The sequence below is a fragment of the Canis lupus genome, chromosome 17 (genome assembly GCF_048164855.1).
Source record: "Canis lupus baileyi chromosome 17, mCanLup2.hap1, whole genome shotgun sequence".
Taxonomy (NCBI): Eukaryota; Metazoa; Chordata; class Mammalia; order Carnivora; family Canidae; genus Canis; species Canis lupus.
Window position 1 is genome coordinate 33,378,477 of NC_132854.1, and position 20,723 is coordinate 33,399,199.

General features: G+C 38.1%; 1 protein-coding gene across 13 annotated transcripts in view; it reads left to right on the forward strand.

The window, feature by feature from the left end:
* KLF12 (KLF transcription factor 12) overlaps positions 1–20,723 on the forward strand; it is a 590,400-nt gene that overhangs the window by 214,748 nt on the left and 354,929 nt on the right. The window contains exon 1 of one of the 13 annotated variants that reach the window (XM_072782796.1): positions 11,433–11,693. The exons of the other annotated variants lie outside the window; for them this stretch is intronic. The gene's annotated coding sequence lies outside the window, so the exon portion shown is untranslated. Of the gene's footprint in view, positions 1–11,432; positions 11,694–20,723 lie in introns of those variants that run through there. 13 annotated transcript variants of the gene reach the window in all.

The window sequence follows — 20,723 nt, forward strand, 5'->3', positions numbered from 1 at the left end:
ACTTGTTTTAATTTCTTGTTTTCAAAATTGTAGCAACAGAAGCCTGCAGCTTAATTTTTCCAAACTAGTTTAACTTTCATTTATCTGTCTGATGTCTCAAGAAAAAGAGCTGATTAAATCAAAACTGGATTAGAAAATGGTAGGGGGAGACCCTGATTAAATCTCTAGCTAGCACCTCTGAAGCTCATTTGCAGTATTGTTCATCTTTGTATCCTCAGTACTAGCAAATGCCTACTCTGCAGAAGTTCCTTATTTGCCTGCCTTCCTTTTATTTCTTTTCCGTTTCTTCCTTTCTTCGATATTTATTAAGTGCCTGCTGTCTGTTCCAGCGTTGTGTTATATCCCGAGGATATAAATACAATTTGGAATCCTTCTTACATTTGAGTTGGCAAAAGATGCATAATAAATATTTGTTGAATTGAATAGAATCACACCTGAGCCCTCTTGGCATACTGCTCTGCTGTGCCTCAAATCCTGTGTAAAAATTATGCCTTTCTGATATCCAGGAACATTCCAAGCATGGCCTGTCACTTCCTCATTTGTCTGCTTCCCTGTTAAATTCAGGGGCATCCCAAATCTAGCCAAGTTTAAGCCGTCGGGATAAAGTTGGTTAGCACTAGTAATTTAGATCTCACTTCTCCAGGTACCACAGACTCACCTGAGTCCTACCAATACCTGAGTTTTGGGTAAGCTCAGAGTCCAGTTAGGTCATAAAGACAAGAGACACTCTGACTCGTGGGATGGAAGTCAGTGGAGGCTGTCCCAGAGGACTTGTACAGCGTGACTGCCAGGTCTTCTGTTCAGTCCCATGGCCCATTTTGTTTTCTGGGAGCAGGGAAGGGAGGGGACACAGGGTGATCTTGTACCAGTTTATAAACTCTCACTGGGTCATCTCCTATGCTTCGATATTTCAGAGTTGATTTATTGGAAAAAAGTACCTACAGGTAGCAAAGTATCCACGTGCATGCATCTGCATGCATGCTACCCCCCACCCCCAATATTTAAGAATGAGAAAACAGCAGAAGACACAGTATTTTTAGTTTTGAATCAGTGATTTTGTTTTTACTTGAGTCTTTTGTACTTTTTGCCGCCTCTCAGCGTGTGGAAAATACCTTCTGAATGTGAATAAACAGATACGCAAAGCTGGGTGATGAATCTTGCTGTGGTGCTTCTAATGGAGGTCTAAAATGGAGGAAGAAAGATTGCAAGGTTTAGCAACACATTACTTCTTGTTGCAGCTTTGATGCCACTCTTAATATTATTAAATTATCCATGCAGTATTGAATAGTGTTGACCAGAATCAAAGCAGACCCCATGTTCTTAGGAAAATATTTGAAGAAATACGTTCTGCTTTTAAAATCAAGTAATTGAAGTTTAGGCGTTGAAGTAGTTCTCTCCTCACATAGCATGCCCTCCTGAATTCTTGCACTTTATATTTGGGGTCTTTGACTTACTTCATTTTACTAGTAATTTATTCTCTGGACATGTGTGTATTGGTGTGTGCCTTTTAAAAAAAGATTTGGTTTGTTTGGGAAATATAAGTATACCAAAGGAGCCTCTGTGGCCACCATTAGAACAAAGCTTCCTAATTTCAGTGTCATTAAGTTAGCAGCTGGTGCAGCTGAATTCAAAGGCACAAGCATGGTTATTGACTGTTTTCTCTAAAAACTGCCTGAACAAAGCATTTCCTTAAGCAATGTTGAGCAGGATTTGGAACTTCCTATGTCTCAGAAATGTCTCAGAAAGGTTTATGGAATTGCAAAGGTCAACATTACTACCCTCAGTCCATGGTATTTGACTCCTTTAAAAAATCTTGTATTTTGAAATCATGTGATTAGAATCCCTAAGTTAAAAAAAATCCAGCTAAATACATGTCATATCAGTTACTCTTAAATGTGTGATAACACACATGCTAATTTCAGAACAAGAAAGTTTCAAAAATTGGAACTTGCACTATAGCAATAATATGCTATTTTTACATATTATGTTTTATAGTTTCTTGTAGATAGTTAAGGAGAGTAATCTTTTATATAAATTTATATATCTTCTGTGAATATCTTGGAAATGGTAGTGATCAGGAGTTGCCTGAAACTTCTTCATGTATTTTTTTTATAATGCCCATGCTTTCATTTTTTATCATAATATTTTAACTTTTCTTTAAAAGTGTTGAGATATAATTGATATAGCATATTAATTTCAGGTGTACAACATAATGATTCAACATTTATGTATACTGTGAAATGATCATCACAATAAGTATAGTTAACATCCTCACCACATGTAGTTAACACATATTTTTCTTGTGGGGAGAACTTCAAAGATCTCTTAGCAACTTTTGAATATACAATTATGGTATTTTAAACTATAGGCACGGTGCTATATGTTAGCATCCCCAGGACTTGTTTATCTTATAACTGGAAATTTGTACCTTTTGGTCACTTTTACTCATGTTTCTCACTCCCGTGCCCTAAGTTTTCTTTTTAATTAGCATCTACCCTATGCCAGATTCTGTTAAGTGCCAACAGGTCTAAAAGAAAAGCATGGGCAGCCCAGGTGGCCCAGCGGTTGAGCGCCGCCTTCAGGCCCAGGGTGTGATCCTGGAGACCCAGGATCCAGTCCCACGTTGGGCTCCCAGATTAGAGCCTGCTTCTCCCTCTGCCCCCCTCCCCCCATCATAAATAAATAAAAAAATTAAAAAAAAATAAAAGCATGATAATGTGCAAACAGTTAAGTAATAATAAAGGTGGAATGTATTTTCGTGAGAAGATAGGTAGCATAGATCTGCTCTCATCTTTTTATTTCCAGGTAAATTTTTATTTCCAGGGGAAGTTTCCTTTACAGAGAGAGAACTCAGGTGGAGTTGAGAAGGTTGAGCCCTACCCCTGCATTTTCATTCTGTAATGTAAGTTTCTGTGGTAGATTGTCTAGTTCCAAGGGAAAGGCAAATTTGAGAAATACATGTATTTATTAGATTAACATTGTATTTTACATTCTTTTCTTAATACATGAAGAGTTCTCATTCTTCTCCATCAGCATCAATTTAGGATAAAATAACTATACAGGGTCAAACTCATGACCAGCCAAGGAGAGTCCTATCTCTGATAGCGCCCTGATGTGATTGACCTTTTAGCATAGTTCCCACAGTTAATTTCTTAAACTATTTGTTTCTATTAAATCCATTTCAGTTTGCTATCCATTAATTTTTTAAACTTTATGCAATTCAAAAGTTTACTCCCACAGATTAAGGAGTTATTTTATGTAGGTTTACTAACTGCCACATAAAGAAGTGCTATTTCCTTTTCTATAGGTTATTTATATTTCTCTCAGGTTTTAATGTGATATACCTGGGTGTACTTCTGTCAGGATTAGATGGAGAAATTGTATTATAAAATCAATGGCAATTTATTTGGCTTACGTTTCTATACCAAAACACCTAGCCCTCCTGCATTGTCGTAATCATTAAATTGTAATTAGGTGTCATCTTTAACATGTCTTTAGTAAGGTCTGGTGGTTAATACTATGTAGAGCATCACAACTCTGCAAAGGTAATGTATGTTTTTAATTTCAGTTCTCTTTGGCTTATGTTTATGTTTTGTTGCTTATTTTATGTGGTTAAGAGTATATTAGAAAAATGTCTTCTGTGAGTTGTTCATAGTGACTTTGGGGCCCTGAGTTTATTAGTAACTTGTCATCCATGATCCTATAAACATATAAACTGATAATTTTTCCATCATGACCTGAATGATCTTTTACTTATCCATAAGGGAAATATTTCAGACCCACTCCCAGAGCCTCAAGAGGTCCCCTGTATTGCCCACAGGGAGAGTTTTAAAACTTCATTGCTGTTCTCATTCTTTCTACCAAAAAAAAAAAAAAAAAAAGGCCATTCTTTTGGTCACTGAAACAATAGGGGTCTATAGGTCAAGAACTTCTTCAGCTTCTCACGTGACTGGTTTGTGGTCCTATCACTGTCTAGTTCTATCCACCTTCTTCCTTCCAGCTCCGAGGCAGGTGAGTTCCTTTGGATTGGGACTGTCCTGACAGTGGTCCTCTTAGAATCTGGTTCCTTCCTGGCTTCTCTGAGGTTAGTGCCCTCACCACGTCTCCCTGCTCATTTTCATCTCCATTGACTTCTGAACTGATAAGAATTTCTAAAGTTTCATCATCTAAAAAAAAACCCAAACAACTTTTTCCTTTACTTTGTTCCATTCTTAAGGAAGAATCCTCTCTCTTTTTCTTCAGTTATAGGACAGCTTCTTAAAACAACTTGTTTCTACATCTTTATCTTCGAATTCATACTCCCACTTAAGGTACCTAAACTTCGCACCTGCTACCAGGCTCAAACTTCTTTTGTTAATAAAATACAGTGGTTTCATTAGTGGTCTTTCTTTTTTTTTTTTAAGATTTTATTTATTTATTCATAGAGACACACACAGAGAGAGAGGCAGAGACACAGAGGGAGAAGCAGGTTCCATGCACGGAGCCTGATGTGGGACTTGATCCAGGGTCTCCAGGACCACACCCCAGGCTGCAGTCTGTGCTAAACCACTGCGCCACCAGGGCTGCCCTCATTAGTGGTCTTATTTGACCTCGCTTTTACATTTGATGTGGTTAAATAATTCTTAAATTCCCTTCTCATACTATTCCCATGTTCCTGCTTCTTCCTTTTGGTTAATTCTTAGTCTCCTATATGGGTTATTCCTTTTCTTTTTGGCCCTAAAGGTGATACTCAGAAGTGTTTCTTCTCTCTCTCTCTCTCCTTTCTTAGTGTGCCTGTTTATTTCTGCATCTTCAAATTCTCTTCACACAGTCATGAATCCTAAAAAGACATCTTCACCTCTTGATTGCAAAACCTAGATGGCAGACTTTCTATTAAATACTCCATGTGGATATATAATAGCATTTCAAAGTCGTCATGTTCAAAACTATATTATTTCTTCAAAATGCCGTCATTTCCTATTTTTGTTCATACATCTTTGTCAGTTGCTGAATTCTCAAACCTTGGCTCTCAGTTTTTGACTCATTATCACTCACTCCTTGGATCTCTCCTCAGTCAGGCTGATGTCACCTCCTGAGTATTGTTCTGTTGTTTTATTTTATCAGTAGACTATTTTCAGATTCTCATAACTGAGGTCTTCTTGTATTACTTTCATTCATTTTCTAAACTGTTTAGAAAACATGCTTTGCCGAAATACAAGTATGACTGTCATTCTTTTGTTTAAAATATGATTCCCCATAATTTATGGTCTGGAACTCCGGTAACTTTGTCCCTCATGATACAGCACCCACCCTCTCTTTCCAGTCTTTTCACAGTTTGGGAACTTGTGGTGTCTGGGGAGCCCTGGTGCTGCTTAGCATGCCCCAGCTTTTGCACATGTGCTGTCAGAATGAGCCTTCTCACTTTAATACAGTCGCCTGCACTCACTCTTCTGGCCCCATCTGAATTATCACAGACCATACTGCTCTCTAGACTAAGCTCATTTTTTGTTGTTTTTTTCAACACTTAAACATTTACTTAGGATGCTTAGTATTTTCATTTTTTTAAAGTAGGCTTTACATCCAGTGTGGAGCCCAATGTGGGGCTTAAACTGACAACCCTGAGATCAAGACCTGGACTGAGATGGAGAGTCAGATGCTTAACTGACTAAGCTACCCAGGTGCCCCTTATGATGCTTAGTATAATAGTTGCTATTATTTGTTAGCATGTCCTTCTATCCCATTAAATTTTGGCATTTTGGAGGGCTAAAACCTTCTTCTTTGTATCCATAGTCCCTATCATAATGGTTGATACAAAGTAGGCATACTAATAAATACCGTGTAGCCTTATCAATGAGAGAAATAAAATTCAATAGTTGGTCATTTAGTCAAAAAAGTTGTAACAGTAGAGGAACATAAAATGATGTATACATATCTTAAATACTTTACTCAAATGTACAACTTATAAATAGATTGTTTTTGACAAACCTTTTTTTCCAGTATGGATCCACAGATGGGTTCAGTGTTTCTTACCAAAATTAAACACATAGTGGGTTGTCTATTCAGATTTTTTTTGAAGTAAAAACTTGGACATACTTTTGCCATTATTTATGGTTTATTCTTCCCATTGTTGTACAGTTATGATGCCTGTACCATATTTGATGCCAGTTTTTAAAAATTATATTTTTTATGAACTAATCTTTGAAAATTTTCGAGGCATTCAACTTTATAGGAACAGATACTATGCATCATTTCATCCTATTTCACTTAAGTAATAAGACAATAAAATCACATTATAATAAGGTGTAAACTGCATAAACAGATTTAGGATCAAATATGCTCTTACTACAAATTAGTTCAGTTGATTGCAGTAAGGGTACTCAGTTTGCTCAGGAAGGAGCCCACTGGTTGGAACATTCCAGGTGCATCAGTCAGTATGAACAAAAGGAAGGAGACCATTGGTTAATCTGGACAGTTGGTTAAGTGGAAGTTGGTTAAAAGCATTGTACCACGTTTGTCAGATTGATGCTGAAAGGATGGTTATCTCTGTTATGTTGCATTTTTGTAACTAGAAAAATTTAATACAAACTTTTTGCTTTCCTGTGCATTTTCTCATCCACATCATTTATAAAAATGTTAAATAAGACCACTTTGAGCACCTGTCTACCGGAAGCCCTCATGCTTATATGTCTGTTTCTTGGTCATTTGTCTACTGCTGTAACCATGGCACAATGTGATTTTTAAAACTAGTCTTTGATTGCTTTCAGGTAGAGTGAGTGCTCAACCATATTCTATCATTAATTCCTGTTTATTTTTGTCCCTCAATATGTTGTTTCTTCAATATTTGGAAGGCCTTTATTTTGATAGTTCTGTGGCTGGGCACCCTGTTAGCATCTCTGTGTAGTGGCTGCTCGTAATTAAAATTTTATGTTAGCCAACAGTTTACAAATTACTTGAGTCTTTTTTTTTTTTTTAACTTTTATTTATTTATGATAGTCACAGAGAGAGAGAGAGGCAGAGACACAGGCAGAGGGAGAAGCAGGCTCCATGCACCGGGAGCCTGATGTGGGATTCGATCCCGGGTCTCCAGGATCGCGCCCTGGGCCAAAGGCAGGCGCTAAACCGCTGCGCCACCCAGAGATCCCCACTTGAGTCTTTAACTCTGTGATAATACCAATCAGATTTTTGTTATATCTAGTTTAATAATCAGATTTAGACTTTTCCTTAAGTTAATCACGATTTAGTTCCTGCAACCTGTTTCAAAATATAAGTTGTATTTGCAGTGTTCTTAATACTTTTCCTGATAAAGACCAAGGAAACAGTTACTGAGTCTCTCTCTCTCTCTCTCTCTCATTTCCTCCTCCTCTTCTCATCTAAAATAGGTGTTTACAGAAGGTCTTACTTTATTTCCAAAGATTTTATCTTTTTAAGCAATTTTTTTTTTTAAACCACTTTGAGAGGTTACTCACAAATTCCTTCATGTCAGGCCTGATGATTAGTTTGTCTTGACCTGCTAATTTTTTTAGTGTTTTCTTATATTCCTTGACAGGGCTCTCATCCCAGTTTTTGAGAAGCAGTTAGCTATTTGTGTCCCCTCTGATTGTGTCCCTTAAGAGGTCTACACAGGGCTTGGTCATTTGGATCCGTAGCAGATGTTTATCTTGAGCTATGGATAAGGTCTTTACCATGGTCTTCAAAGTACCTATGGTTTTTTTCTTAAAGCTCCATGTTTCCTATTTTGGAATAATGCCCTATTTTTAAGAGTTAACTAGGAACCTATTAGAGTGTCTTCTAGGTTGGGGTGATGGTGTTCTCTGGTTTGGCAGGACTTTTTTCTCAAAGAGCAGCTGGTTTTGATTTTTTCAGTGTTTGGTGAGACTCTCCTTCCTGATACCAAGAGGTATATGCTCAGATTGCATTACCATTTCCTTAGTGTGGTTTTTTGTTTTTCTATGTTAATTAAAACAATGAGACTCTTCTCTAAAATGATTGTAAAGGCAGTACCTTATACTTGGACTATATCGGCTCTTTCAACATAATGTGTATGAGTTGGTAATGACTGTATTTCATAATAAAGGAAAGCTATTGATGGATTTTAAAAAAAGCATACTGGACTATTAGAGCAAGTAGCTTAAGAAAGCAAGTGTTCAAAATATTTGCCATCTGCTTCAGTAGACTTTTTGAGAATAACACAGTACAGTCTGAACACTCCCCACCATGCAGGCATCTCCATTTCCTCTTCATAGTCGTCTCCTCTGCTCAGTGTCCTCTCTGGGTCCATGAGGGATTCCTAGACTGTGACTGTGGATAGGCCTCATCACTTAAAACAACCCACATTTTTTGTTTGTGCACCTACCTCCATCTTGCAGGACTTCCAGCCCCTTTAAAAAAATCTCTTCTAAGGGTTGGGTCCTCAGGGCCATCTTCTGTGTACTGACGAATCTGTCCATCAGCTGATTACCGTGAAGAGTCTCCTCCATTTCAGCCTGCATTCAGATCACTAGTCAACTCTTAAAAAATATGGGATATTATTCCAAAAAAGGAAGCACACAGCTCTAAGAAAATAAATAGAGGTATTTTGAAGACCTTATCCATAGATATTCAGGGCCATTGTATGTGAACTGATGAATCATAGCATCACTTAATTGTTATGAAGAATCCCCTCCATTTCAGTCTCTTGGTGCTTCTGTCCTCTCTTTGTAAAACTTCTGAGAGGGTCTCACCATTACTGATTATAACTCCAGTAGGAACCCTAATTTTGTTTATCTAGAAGGATCGTTGGAACTCTTTGTAATGTCAGCCCTTGGGGGAATGTTCCTTTAGGTCACTCTGTAGCTTTTGCTCCTAAGCCATGTAGCTCAGACACTTTTTCCACATCACTCCTGCACTGCTTTATGGATTCAGAAATTGGAAATTTGTGCTAAAGCAAAGATGCATAATACTGTTCTTCATCTCTGGTGGCTGTGCATACGTCCTCACCCCATCAATATGGAATGCAGTGTAACACAATACTAAACACAATACTAAAATCTTTATCCTTGAGCCAAAAAACAGAAGTTTTCATGCAAATGGATACTCTAAGGGCTCACCAGATTTCCATATCATCATATATACCTAGATATGTGTCATTTCTTGTATAGTCCATAGAAACTCTGATAGAGGTAAATGAGAGTCCAGATAAATTACTACTTAATATAAATTATAATACCTTTGAAATAGCCCCCAAAATGTCTTTCACATTTGAACTTCTTGCTTTGAAAAAAATGTTTCGAATATGAACATGATATATTGTTTTTGGTTTTTCCTGAATATGATATATTGTTATACATTTTAGTATACCAATATATAGAATGTGCATATAAATCAAATACACAGTGTAAAGTGTGTATGTATATATGATGCAAAACAATGATATATATATGAGTAAGTTGTATAAAGTTGTAAGTTGTATGATGTATGCATATATGTGCACATGTATGCATATGAATCAGATACAGAGTAGTATAGTGTACATGTATATACATGTGGGTGTCAAGAGTAGAGGAATGTATATGTGTGTATGGGTATGTATGAACCCAACAAAGTAATACAGTCTGTGTGTTTGTATGAATCAGACACAGAATACTGTAGTGTATGTGTACAAATCAGAGGCAGGCATGCATATGCGTTTTTGTGTAGGATTCGGACACATAGTAATATAATGTATGTGTGTGTCTGTGTGTGTGTGAGAGAGAGACTATTAGACTCAGAGTAGTATGATTGGAAAAACACAGGATCAGTAAAACTTAAGTTGATTCCAGATTAACAATTTCTATGTGAATTTGCACAAAGCACGCAATCATTCTAGGCATCATTAGTAAAAAGTGAGATCTCTACTAGCTCTAAGGTCCTTTATGGTTTTGAAATTTGATGTCACAAACTACCTAGCTCATTCCATCACTGTGTGAATCATTATATCTGTAATGACATTTATAGTTGACCTTTCAGCATTCACAATCTCCATTGTATCTTTGTTTATTAGCTCCTGCAGGAGAGAGGCATAATAACTCTAATTTCATGGTTATTTTTCAGGACTATGCCCAAAATGGCCCTGGTTTTTATAATTAAGGGAATCTAATACTTCCTTGGCTAATACTCTCAAAATCAAATTTTCTAAATCATTGGATTAACATAAAGAAAAAAATAGCAGCAATCTATGTCTCATCTTGTTAAGGCTACGTGGCTATATAATACCTAACTAAAAATGATTGAGTGAGTGAAATCCTTGAAGGCAGTAGATAGTACTTGCCACATGCTAGATACTCAGCAAATATTAATGGAATGAACAAATCATTGTAAATTGCATTTTAAAAATTCATTCTCATATATGTGCCCATGTATTCTCTGAAGATTCCTTTGTAATGTTTTGTTTGGGACTGATGGAGGGAGGTGATTTCCCACCATCCTATTTGCAAGATGGCTGTGTCATTGAGATGCTATTTGTGACAGACACAGAGGAATTGAGGGGTGGTGGGAGTAGAATGTTAGTGCTTTTCTCTCTTTTGGGAACAGTGATTGCACCCCTTTTAGAGGAACCATCTTAAACCAGTGAACCAAATTATTTCATTAGCTCTGTGTCCATACAATCATATGGGAGCTTTTTCTCCGGGAATAAATCTTGTGTCCATTGGGCACTGAAGCAGTTAATCTAAATGCTCTCTTTTGGAATCAAAGTGCAGTGTGGACGTAGCACTGAGTTATGATGCCAGAACATCAAAAGGTCCTATTTTTTTCTATAGAGTATTTTGTTACTAGCATGTGGTATCTATAAGAGGAAGTGAAAAATTTTATAAGTTAAAATTATAAACATTATAAGAAAATTTGGTAATTCAATACAGAATGCCTTCTCCGTTGCATGAATGCCTTACACTTTTTTTTTTTTTTAGATTTCAGAAACCATTTAAGTATTAATCATTAGGTGTAGTGGTAATTAGCTTTTACTTTGATGATATCTTACACCAGCCAGCCTTCTTGTGGAAAAGGAGTAAACATGAGAAATAGAACTTAAAAAGAAATTATCAGTTATCACAAATCTTCTTCAGGAGGATATTTGGCCCTAAAATGAATGAAATAAGGAAAAATTATATAAGGCTGATATACCCAGCAGTTTTGATGCCCTTGAAGTTTAGCATAACAAATGCTAATATGGACTCTGGATGCTTGATCTTGGCTATAGGTTAGCTCTTTTAGTTAGGCCTCTTTGCAGGTTTTTGAAATTTTTGCATGAGGTTTGTGCTGAATTTCACCTTACAAAGGAGGCTTCCTCTAGAGTCAAAATGAAACTGAATATTCATATTAGGGGTGGTGGGGAAAGAAAAAATGTCCTCCCATCAGAAGCAGACTGCATGAGAGTTGTGCCAACTGGCCTGTTTGTGAGAACTCGTGAAGTCATCAGTCCAGAGCTATTTTAATACACTGACACGGTGCTCCAAGGCAGCTGGAGGTGCCGCACAGAGGAAGCTCTGAGAGAGGTTTTCAGAAGCAGAAAATTTTCCTGCTGACTGACAGCATCACCATTTCACACCGGCTGGGACTCTGACATCTCTAAGCATGAGGGCTTGTGTAATGGCCCAGGCAGAAGGAGGGTGAAGAGGATTTTTAGCTTTTACAGGTTATCTGATGTCTCAATGTCTCAATATCAAGATGCCAAGACTATCCAGCAGAATGGGTTGCCATGGGTAAGGAGAATGGGGATGGTGGAAAGCTGGAGACGAAATCTTTTGTTTATAGAGCAAGATGGTTTCTTTTTCTTTTTTTTTTTTTTTCTTTTATTCAGAAAGGTCGCAAATTGCAAAGCCTGCCCTTTTGCTGACACAATCCTGTAGGAGATTGTGAACAAAGTAAAGGAAGTGGGACATACATCATGTATAATTTATCAGTATGTTGAAAACAAACGGAATAACACACTGGACAGTAAATTACTTCAGAACAGGCCCAAAGTGGGAGAATATACTATCACTTATGGAAAAAACAATGGTTTTACCCCAAAATACATTTTAATTTTCTAATGATGAACTCTGGCCCGTAGACTCGGTCACTAAAGATCCTTCAGAAAAGCATAAGTGAGTATTCGATGAGAGAATCATCTACCGGATGCTGTTTTAACCACTTCCGAAACCATCTAAAAGTGTACACAGAGCTTCATCCCTATAGAGACTTAGAAAAAGTCCAGCTATAGCTACCAAATGGAGGCAGATTTAGAGATAATGAGATGCTGGGTTTGAGTATAAGAAATTAACTCTTTTTCAGCTTCACTGATGCAACTATTCTAAATCCCAAAAATAAGGTATTCTCTGATAAGTTGTTTGCTACAAAAGGGAGCGAATCAAAGCAGACACTCTTTAGCATGAGTGCACTCAGGGGTCATGACTGTGAAAGCTGCCATGATTCAACCCCTATTGAGCAATGGGAGGCCAGGGACAGGAAGCTGCCTTGTTTATTAGAAGTAGGGTAACCACAGTCTCAGACAACTGAGGAAGATTCTGCTGGCACTTTCATTCTGAATAACAAGTCCTACTGAAGAAAAAAAAAAAAAGGGAAAGAAAGAAAGAAAAAGCCAAAGTATTTGGCAAAGGTGTTTCTATATTACTAAAACATACAGAGCTCCTGTTTGCTTCTTAACATTTTTAGTGAAAAAGACACAACCTTTAATGTTTCTTATTCACTAACACTTAAAAGTTTAACAAAGCTCTCCCATATAGTCAAGGTATGAAAGAGTACATGGCCTTGATTGATTCAGCGTGAATTCGGAGTAAAGTAACCTTTATTAGGTGAATGCTTTTTCACACTATTCCAAAAAGGCATTGTTTTCAGAGCTTTCCATCATGTTTCAGCAGGAAAAAGGTCAGAGTGGCCTTGGGATTACTAGGAAGGTGGGGGAAGGATTGCAGAATAATTTTCTATTGATGAAATTTGGGTCATTATTTGGAACTTTCCCAATTCCAGATGAAGAAACTGAGACCCAAAAGTGCCTTTCTTCCCCCAAATCTCACAGTCTAGGAAGTATCATGGAAATGAGATGAAGGGCTCTAATTGAAAGTTACTGTATGTCCAGTAATAGACTTGCCATTTTGGGAGGAAATGAAGAAAAACTGCAATGTTATTACATTAAGCTTTTTGGGATGTAATTTATTCTTACTCTGACACGTTAGAAAATAGTTGAGGATTTGTGAAATTTGGTCTAGTTTTTAAAAGCTGGGCTTGAAATCTAACTCACCCATTATTGCTGTGGGGCCCTGGGCAAATGACTTAACATATTTGTGCCTTATTCTCCTCATTTGTAAGATGAACTTAATGACAGAACCAATCTAAAAGGTTGATGGTGATGTTTTGAAAGAATAGATTTTGAATGCTTTAGTGTGGTGCGAGGTTTGTACAAAGAGCAAAATAAATGTGGACTGTTGTTACGATGACTAATACTGTTACTTTGTTGTACCATATCCTTCAAATATCAATCATTTGAAAGATTCATTTTCAATGTGTCAGGTACACAAGGGACCAAGGTCTAGATTTGCCCACTGCCCTCACCCCTGTATACTGGAAAATAATTTTCCTTCTAGTGGGCTGAAATACATGTTCTTTGAGGAATAAAGTTCAAGAAGTGAAAACCTGTGAATAGGGATCAATGGACATTTCAAAGAGAGTAGATAATAAGACTGACAGTTCCAAGATCATAGTAGCAGTTTCGTTCATGGTCATTTTGTATGTTCAGATTCATTCCGTCTCCTTCTTCTTCATCTTACTTGGGGCTTGTGTATGGATATGCACACACTTTCATATATTTTTAGATGTTACCTTTGTAGGTATTATTTAAATGATGATAACATTATAAGATACATTTCTTTGCATCTGTTTTACAGATGAAAACTGAGGCTTGGGATCCCTGGGTGACACAGCGGTTTTAGCGCCTGCCTTTGGCCCAGGGTGCGATCCTGGAGACCCGGGATCGAATCCCATGTCGGGCTCCCGGTGCATGGAGCCTGCTTCTCCCTCTGCCTGTGTCTCTGCCTCTCTCTCTCTCTCTGTGACTATCATAAATAAATAAAAATTAAAAAAAAAAGAAAACTGTATTCTAAGAAACTGATCAAAAATGACCTAGAGTTAATTAAACTACTCTTTATTTCATGTTTTGATTTTTCTCTCTTCCTGTGTCTCCATATCATCTCCTTCCCCCTCATTGTACGTCTGTGGCTTCCTTCCTTTTAATCATTCATCTTTCTCTTTTCCTTTTGCATATTATCATTCTCTTTTATTTTTCCTGATTTCTCTGACGTATAGCAAAAATTACTTTGATGAAGTTATCTCTAATAATTTTTGAATTTTTTAAAAGATTTAATTTATTCATGAGACACACACGCACAGAGAGAGGCAGAGGGAGAAGCAGGTTCCCCACAGCGAAACCCAATGTGGGACTTGATCTTTGATCCCGGGATCCCACCCTGAGCCGAAGGCAGATGCTCAATTGCTGAGCCACACAGGCGTCCCTAATTTTTGAATTTTTATGTCAATTTTAAATAATTTGCTCCTCTTGTTTAAGAGGTGGAGGCAACTCACTGACATACCTTGAAAATTATCTTCTTCATTGATAGATAATACAACTTATCCTGTGTGTTCTGGTTGTTTGTTTGTTGTAAGATTTTATTTATTTATTCATGAGAGACACAGAGAGAGACGCAGAGACCTAGGCAGAGGGTGAAGCAGGCTCCCTGTGGGGAGCCTGATTCAGGACTCGATCCCAGGACCCTTGGATCATGCCTTGAGCCGAAGGCAGACACCCAACCACTGAGTCACCCAGGCATCCCCTGAGTGTTCTAGTTTTAAAAGACCTCATGGTAGCCACCCTTTTGACTGCTTTAAATCTTTTTTTGGGTACCAAAACCTACTGTAACTTGCTCCCTCAGAGTCCAGTAGAATTAGCACCTTTTCACAAGTAATGGGGGGAAGTCAGAGTTTTCTCCTGCTTTACGGGGATGGGGTGGGGGTTGTGGACAGGTGGCCCCTCAGCTCTGCATCTTGAGAACTGGCTGCCCCTGTTGCGCTTTATACCTACCTACACATGCACACAACCCCTTGCCCTGGCCTTTTTTTTTTTTAAATTGCAAAGACCATGTGGAGCTAGCTTTAGCTTTATGAAGATAAGGGGAATAGAAAAGTTAAAAGTTTGGGAACAAAAAATCTTGAAATTGGACCATGTTTTTTACAATTCCCTCCTCAGGATTCAACAGCTTGTACCGGACAGCCCATCATGGTCTGTAATCCTCTTTCTTGCTCTCATGAATGGCTCCCAGCAACTTAAAAAAAATTATTTTGAGCTTTTAAGTCATGCAGAGCACTACAACTTTTTTCTGGCCCTGGTGACCAGACCTAGTTCTGGACTTCCTTTTGCTCATGTAAAGACAAGACTTTCCAACTCTTCTGTTTCCCTTCTTCTTTACTAGCTCCACAGTGGAGGGGGAAGAATGCAGACTTCTGTTACACAGAGTTAAATTTCACTCCCCTTCCTTCCCAGAGGAGGCAGACGTGGCTTCTAAATATTTTTCCACTCCTCTTTACGTGTAGAATTAAAGCCAAAACAAATTATGGTCATCTTGGCTTTTTGGTTGGGTAGATTTTTGATGAGTTGTAATTGACGGTAACTTTGAAAGAACATTTTTTTTAGTTTGACAATATGGTTGGGTAGCACAATTTTCATTTTCACAGATTACTTTTCTGATCCTATTTGTAGACTAAAGCATGGCAAATACTTGAATAAGTTTCACTTCTTTCTGTGTAGGAAACTTCATGTTAAATAGGATTCTTATACACTCAAAGGGATATACTGCATAATTTTACACCTAGTGCCATATAAGTTGGATTTCTTATTCATCACACACCATATGCAGTGTTATTAATCCTTACTGTAAGTAGAATGACAAGTGAGCAATGAAAGCAGGCCTTAAAAAAAACTACCAACAAACATACAGGGGGGGAAAAAAACCCCTAACAGATGCTTCGGAAAGAAGTGACAGTCAGTGAAATGTGGGTTACATGTATGTTGTATAACTGATACACTGATGTGTGTGCTCAATATGGTCCTTGGTTTTCACTTCCTATCACAGCGTGTGCTCTTCATTCCCTTCTTCTCTCCCCACTTTCCCTTCTTTCCTCCCCTGCAGCTCCCACAGCTCTACACTCCTATTAAAACATCATCTCTGGGTGGGAACCCCTTGCCTCCTCTTCCTTTGCCCTCTTCAGGCGGGTATTGTATTTGTCCTTGTCCATGGTCCCAAGCCTACCCATCTTCACTGACTGGGGTTGAGGATAGCCTTTGAAGGTGGTTGGCCCTGTTCACGCCGGGGTTACTGTTTCCTCTGCTTTTCTTGCCCATCTGTACAATCCACTGTTGCTTGTAGGGTTGTTTTGTCTGTCATTATCCATGCCTGCTCTGCCAGCTGCATCTGGAACTTGTTCCTGGGCCTTGTGCATGCAGCCGTTCATCCTGGCCTTAGGCTTGGTGCTTTATAGCATTGCTTACTGGCCACCTACTGCCTAGAACAACTGTGTTTAGGGTAAATTGATGCTGTTGTTTTTCTTCCAGCTGTCACCATTGCTTATCCATACCCTCCCCTCTTAAATGAAAAATATTCTGTGGACACATCTTGACTGTTTTCATGTGCTGAGGCTCGGTGAGCCCTGCCTGCAGAGATGTTAAGACCAGCCCAAAGGCAGAAGGGCTTTGTTATTATATCCATCATGGGGAATGGGTTAAAGGGTGTTGATTATGCCCACAATTTGTTTCCATACTCTGAGGATGAGCATCGTATGTTCACAGTGATGCAGAAACCAGACCTACTGGGACAGACCTTGTTCCTTTCTATTGCATCTTGTAGAGAACCAAGAACATACAATTTACAAGTATTCTCAGATACTTTGATGGCAAAGCAAATGCCTTGCATTGATCTGTTATTGTAGCCCATCAGCACAAGGCATTTCTGTTTTTGTTTTTTCCTTCTGATAAATTGCTTTGCAGCCAGAGTTTTGCTTTTTAAAGACATTTAAGTGAAGGGACTAGATTTGAGAAACTGATCTCTAAATTTCCAACTTTGTTGTTTTCAAGACTACAACGCATTTTGGTAAGAAAAGCAAAGAGCAGAATTTGACTTATTAAAACTTCAAGTTAGCTTGCCTTTGGTAGTTTCACTTGACATGATTTTTTTTGTTTTTTAAATATTTGGTAATGTTGTCAATGGCTGGTATCCTGGGACTTGAGATGTCTTATTCACTGTTGCCCATTCTGCTAGATGCTTTTGAGCAAGAAATTTAACTTCTCTTTGTCTTAACTTTCCTGTCCATAAGATGTTAATTATTATCATTATTCCCCACTTTCTTTATAGGGATGTCAGGATGCTTTGGCATAAATGTTCTGTGTAAATACAAAGTATAATATATAATGGGATTTTCATTTTCTTTAATGTTAAATCTTTGCCCACTAATTTTATTAGGATAGATGTGCATTGAAAATGTTTAAAGCTTGTGAGTCATTTTTCTTAATAAGACCATAGACCTATTCCTTTTGCTTTTATTTTGAGAAGTGGGGAAAAAGCAATTTTACCAAGGATGGAAAGTACTCTATCCAATGAGTGGAAGCCTCTGATGTTAATGTAATGAGTAAAATATATAGACACAATTATTATGTCCAAACACCAAGAAATTACATGAATGAGAAGGCCACACAGCCGGGTATCCTGGCAGGGATACCTGAGCTCGGATCTTGAAGCTGTCTCCTAGAGCTGTGTGTTCCTAGGTAGGTGATGGGTTGTTTTCTCATTGGTAAAATGAGCCGTTTGAGTTTGCTAATTTCAAAGGTCCCTTGTTTTCTGTCCTCTTAAAACCAAGGGTCCATTCCCTGTCCTTCCTTGCCAGCCTCTCCTGTCAGGAGCAGGCCTTGGGCTTGGCCCATGCTGCAGAGGAGCTGATGCAGAATGCAGACGTCAGTGAGTGACTGTTTGTGGGATTTCAGTTGCCAGTGAAAAAGTCCTGATGATAGTGCCCTTCGTGTTTTTTAAAAAATGTTACATATCACGAATAAATTATTCTGGGCTAAAGCATCTAGACATTTAAATGATTGCACTGAATGAGTTGCTTTGACTTCTCTTTATGAATTGTCCTAGCTGTTTCAACTAGCCCTGTGGTCTTTGATTTTTGGAATTAGGGCTCAGCTTTATAGGTTTTGTTTTTAACCCATTTTGGTCTAAGAATTTTGATACCATGAGTAGCCTGCTCTTGGATATAATCCTAGAGCAGTTTCAAATCCCTTAATCATACTTTAATCACATTTTGTGTGATGGAATACATGGAAAAATTTACTGGGATTGGGATTTTATAAAAAATATTATGACTCAAATTACTTTTCTTATAACTAATAAGCCTTTAAATGTTCATAGCAACATTGTATACTCATTGGTTCCACCATGTGAATTTATCTCCAATTTCTTTTTTTTTTTTTAAAGATTTTATTTATTTATTCATGAGAGACAGAGACAGAGAGAGAGAGAGAGAGAGAGAGAGGGAGAGAGGCAGGCAGAAGGAGAAGCAGGCTCCATAATGCAGGGAGCCCAATGTGGGACTCAATCCTGGGACCCTAGGATCACGCCCTTGGCCGAAGGCAGGCACTAAACTGCTGAGCCACCCAGGGATCCCCTTATCTCCAATTTCTTAATGAATATGAGTTTCTAGGTCCCATTTTATCCTTCAGCCTGACCAAAATGCAGACAAGCCACACGGTTTTCTCTTTTTCCTCCACCTCATTTTCCTTCTCAACAATGTACTGATAGAATTCTAAGTGATACTTTAACGTAGTTTTTTGTCCAAAGAGATTTATGTGATAATTTTAAGCTTTGCTGATACTCATTTTACCTTTTGAACATCTGTTATGTGCAAGGTCCAATATCCAGGCGCGTAACCTCTAGCTTTTATAAGCATTGTTCTGGCTCTTACCAAAGCCAATGGAGGCAGTATGTTGATTGGTAAACAGCACCAACCTCTGACTGTTCGGATTCTCATTCTGTTCCACTGTTTGCCTAGCTTATGACTTTGGGCAGTCTTAACCTTCTCTGTAATTTAGTTCTCTTCTATGACATAAGGATGTTAGCCCTACCTTGTAGAATTGTTGAGAGCATTACATGAATTCAAACATGGGAATAATTTAATGCCTGACACATAATATTCCTTGTCTCTTACTATATAATTATTACCAGTAGTAGGTCATAGTACTGATAGTGGTAGGTGGTCTTTCTTGCCATCATGATTCTTATAGTTTAATGGAAAGTTGAGAATTCTATCTATTGCAAGGAATATGTACTAAATATAAGTGAAATATATTTGGATGCAATCAGTTTCTCAAACAAATGGCAAATGAAATGTTTTCTCTATAAATATTGTATTTAATAGCTTGTATTGTAAGTGTATACTTTGATACTTCATCAATTATTTTAGGTATTTCAGTTTATTATAGCAGATATCTGACCGTGCTCATTGTAAACATATGCCCCCCCCCCCAAAAAAAAATTGAGATAATAGAATTTTCTGATTGATACAAGAGCTTTCTCCTTTGTAGGTTTAAGTTAACATATATGTGCTTTCTTAATGATTGCTGGTTTGGCTGTGGTGATTGTACAGTATAAGGCAGCCAGAGAAGACTGTGGAAGGTTTTAGAGGGAAAGCAAGATTATCGATTGGCAGAGATGATGAGGAAGGGTCTAGTGCCAGAAAGTATATTTGGTAGTTGAGGAGGCAGAAATGAGCAGGGTACATGCAAGGGGGAGGGAAAGCCAGTTGCCCTCCAACTTTTATCTCAGCTGTGGTAATGGAAGAAAAGGACAGACACCAGGAGGGGTGACTTTATCTAGAGGTGGCCCATTTGATTCTGCCTAATTCAATACTCATGGCCATAATGTCCAAGTGTCATTCACTTTAAAACTTTGTAAACTGGAATAGAAACTTATTTTGGGGGAAGAATTCTTCCTTTGAATAGTGTATGATGTGATCTGGTCAAGATGGTGGAGCGTAATGTTGAGCAGGGTAGATAGCCTGCTTTCTTGGGTGTTAATTTGATTCTCCATTTTGGTAGATGGACCTATTGTTATTTCCTTTCTGTGGAGCATCAAAAAACTTATTTTTATTAGTAGCCTTCTCAAGAGTGGGGCTGGTAGCAAAGATAAAAAGAAAACAACAACAACACAACTTGGAATAATGGATTCAAAAATGTAATTCTCAGAATTACCTGAAGGGCAACCGGTGAGCAAACTACGAGAATGCCTACGTGTGTGGCACTATATCCTAGAAGGCTTACACAGTGTACCATGTTTCATTTTTTTTTTTTAAAGATTTGATTTATTTGAGAGAGAGATAGCGACAGAGATAGAGAAAGCAAGAGGAGAGGGGAGAAGCAAGCTCCCCACTGAGCAGGGAGCCCCAATGTGGGGCTTGTTTCCAAAACCTTGGGATCATGACTTGAGCTGAAGGTAGATGCCTAACCAACTGAGCTGCCCAGGAGCCAACCTCCCCCTCCTCCAACATGTTCCTGATACAGTTTAATCCTCACAGTTAATCTGAGAAGTTATTCTATCTTCCTTTTTTAATTTCTAAGGAAGTGGAGGCATTAGAAAGGTAAAATAATTCGTTTTGAATCCACATTTAGAAGATTTGGGAGCCAGACATGGAATTTTTAT